The following is a 3490-nucleotide window of genomic DNA, read 5'->3' on the forward strand; positions in this document are numbered from 1 at the left end:
CAAAAGCGGGCAGTTACAGCATCATTGATTCCTTGTTGAATGAAAATTTTCACGAAAGCTCAATGTCGCTTTTTTTTTTTTTTTTTTTTGGAATTGGCCTTAGCCAACAGTTGTAATGACACATGGTATGCTGCATTAAAATTTGGCCAAAATGAAATACCTTAGTAGGTTGCATATCTAAGGTGTCTAAGAATAGGGACAGCCTTTGTGCCAGGGACACACATTTGATGAATTAAACACCTGCCTATGTTGGCAGCTCACTGAGTTGATACACACCCAATATGATTGTCCAAATGGTGTTGCCCATGATCAGTATGCTGCACAATTTTGACTCAGTCATCTTAGGTAGACCTTACTGATGTCATCAGAATGTAGAAAATTGAACACTTAATGATGATTTTACAATCCCTAGTAAAAATGATAAGGATTTCAAAGAAATCACATAGGAGTACCGAAGCCTCAGGGTGCTTTTGCATCCAACAATAAAACTTGTAAAGTCAAAAACAGAAAGATGTATCACAAATCATCAAGTTGTCTTGTCGTTGGCACATTCCAGTATGTTTCCATGGTGATCTTTTCCAAAATGGTCAGTTCAGATGATCACTTCAGTTTTAGATATCTTAGAGCAGGAATTTTCAAATGGGGGTTTGTTGGCCCTGTGGGTTTATGACAGTGATGAGATTGTGGTGGGAATGACAATGTCAAATTAAATTCCATTAGATAAATCACAGGGGGGTACTTGAGGAAATTAACTCGAGTTGAAGGGGTTTAGCTGAGAAAAAAGGTTGGGAACTCTTGTCCTAGAGGTAATCCAACATAGAATCCAACATACTCTCTTCCTGTAAAACGAGTTATTGCCAATAGAAGTGATCATTTTGGTGGAAAAAAATAACATTTCTGTAGTGTCACGCCCTACTTGAATGGTTCCCTTTACAACAATGCTAACAGTACTTAAGCAACTGCATTATGGCATAAGCAAAGATGGTGTTGCCCATGTAATGAACTAAAAATATACAGGCGTTTTGTAATTAATATTTTTACCCTGGTCATTTTATTGCAAGTTAACTCTCTTTGAAATCATCTCAAAATTCTATAGTGTGTAATGTCCTCTTGTTGGTGGTCTGTAATTCCTCTCTCTCTCTCGATGCGATGCTGAATGGACAACAGTTCAGTGTTGACTGCTTAAGTTTGAAGCTGACCCGGCCATTAACGTAGAAACTCAGCGCCAGCCTTTTCAATGCACGTTCATCAATCTGTTTTACTGAGTCAGAGACATGACATCACTGAAAGCCAAAACCCAAAAGCCAAATCCAGCCACTGGCACTCAGCCAAGGGACGGAGTGTCCTACAGTTTTTAAAGGTAGAGTGGATTGTGCCTAGAATGAGGTGTTTATTCCAAACAAATCAAAGACAGGAGTCTCTTTTCTTTAGACAAGCACTTCAGTACAATTAGTTAGATGGCACCTTTAAACACCTTTCTTTTATGTGATCTCATACCAGCAATTCACAAAGTGTTTATCACACCCATTTACCTGCACCATACAGTTCATTTTTCATGCTAGGAGTTAATTTATTCATCAGTCATTTATGTATCCATTACTTTGTTTTAGTATCATTTCTGCTATCTGCTACCTTGCTATATTCTACAGCATTTTGCCAGCCAGTTTCTAAGTATCAGAATATGCAGCGATTCTTGAAAATATTGGGTGCATTGAACTGTCAGCATTTTGGCAGCTTTCATATATTTGGTTGTCATTAATCAAAGACTCATTTTTAAAGTTGAGTTTTGAAGCTCATTGTTCAAAGAAACAATGTTTATATTTGAACCACATACATATATGTCTAACCATTGGACCCAATCATTTTATCTGTGATTGTAAACGTATCATATAATGCTGTTTATGTGTAACACTGTGGCCTGGAAAAAGCTCCTTCCAATGCTTCAAATGATTTTTCAATTAGTTGCAATGGTAAGAACAGGTGCAAATACTGTCTGTGCAATCTCTATTAGCTCAATTATCAGTTGTATATATGTACTGACTTCCAATCTCTCAAAAAATGGCAATATCCTTAGCAGGACACGCATTTGCTCAGATGACTGTCTTAGTTTACCATCACGTGACGTTAATGTACCAACGGAACAGTATTATTTTCGTTGACGAAAGCTGTCACGAAAAATGTTCATCAACAAACTTTTTTCTACGACAAAAACGAGACGATAACTAGATAAAAATGCACAATTGAAAATAAAAACTGTAATGAAATATATTACAATTTTTGTTGACGAATATCTGTAATAACTAGACGAATAACTAGACGATAATGTCAGAGAAAGACGAACGGACAGCTACCATAAACCGATACCTTTTCATCTGATTACCTACATGCACTCCATTTGCAAGATATGCACGTGCATTGCATGCTTATGACTGGTTGATACAAACTGGTAGCGCTCGTTAAACATTTAAACGAACATTAAACATTTAAACAAAGGTTGACTTGCTTCGTAACTTCCATAATGACGACACTCGGGAGAAGAAAAGGAACGGATCTGTGGACGCATTTTAACTATATTACAACAGAAAATAAAATGCACTGCAAAGAATGTGGGTGCAAAATTACTGGGAAAATTAGTGGGAAAAATACTACAAACCTCAAGGGGCATTTGAAGGCACACCACCAAGACATTTATGATAAGCTAAGTTAGACTTCTGTCAACGTCAACTTGATTTGGCTTGATTTTGTTAGCTAGAAGCAGACGGCTATCTTTTCTTGTTCACTTGACATATTAATCTTAATTGTGCATACCGATCAGTTAGGCATCTGGATGCAAGATGAATGTAAACATTACATCAAGAACAAAGTAAATGTTCCTATTATCTAGCTAGCAGGACAGCTGCTTAATTCGGGCACCCCCTTACTTTCCTGCCGTTGACAGCAAGGCTCACTGTCGCCATTGCCATTCGGCATTAGCAATTTAGAACGCTTATACCTAGTATATGCAATAATATAGATAAGTACAAGTAGCTAGCTAATAACTAAGAGGATATCCAACAATGTTAGTCTATAGCGCTAGACTAACATTGTTGGATATCCTCCTAGCTATTAGCTTGTCAGTACGCTGGATCAGCAAGTGAGAGTGAGCGCTGTTTATATAGCTGTGGAACGACCTCAGTTGGTTAAGTGATGGTTCTGTATCTTGTTGGGCTCGATTTTCTAGCCGAGGTTAGGTTTTTAAATTAGCCGTACAGTATTTCTCAATCCCGCTCCTGGTGAGCCATTGCACTGTACGTTTAGGTGTCCCTCTGCTTTCGCGGTAAAATTCAAAGGCAGCAGGAGAAGAGTGAAATTAAAACTGTCAAAAAAACACTGATATCCTCCGGTGTTAGAAATAGGATAATCAAGTAATTGGCCTGAAAACATGACATAATTGGTTTTAGTTGAATAGTATATGATGGGTTGACGCTCAGAGACTTGTAATTTTCACTAT

The sequence above is a fragment of the Chanos chanos genome, chromosome 5 (assembly GCF_902362185.1).
Source record: "Chanos chanos chromosome 5, fChaCha1.1, whole genome shotgun sequence".
Classification (NCBI taxonomy): domain Eukaryota; kingdom Metazoa; phylum Chordata; class Actinopteri; order Gonorynchiformes; family Chanidae; genus Chanos; species Chanos chanos.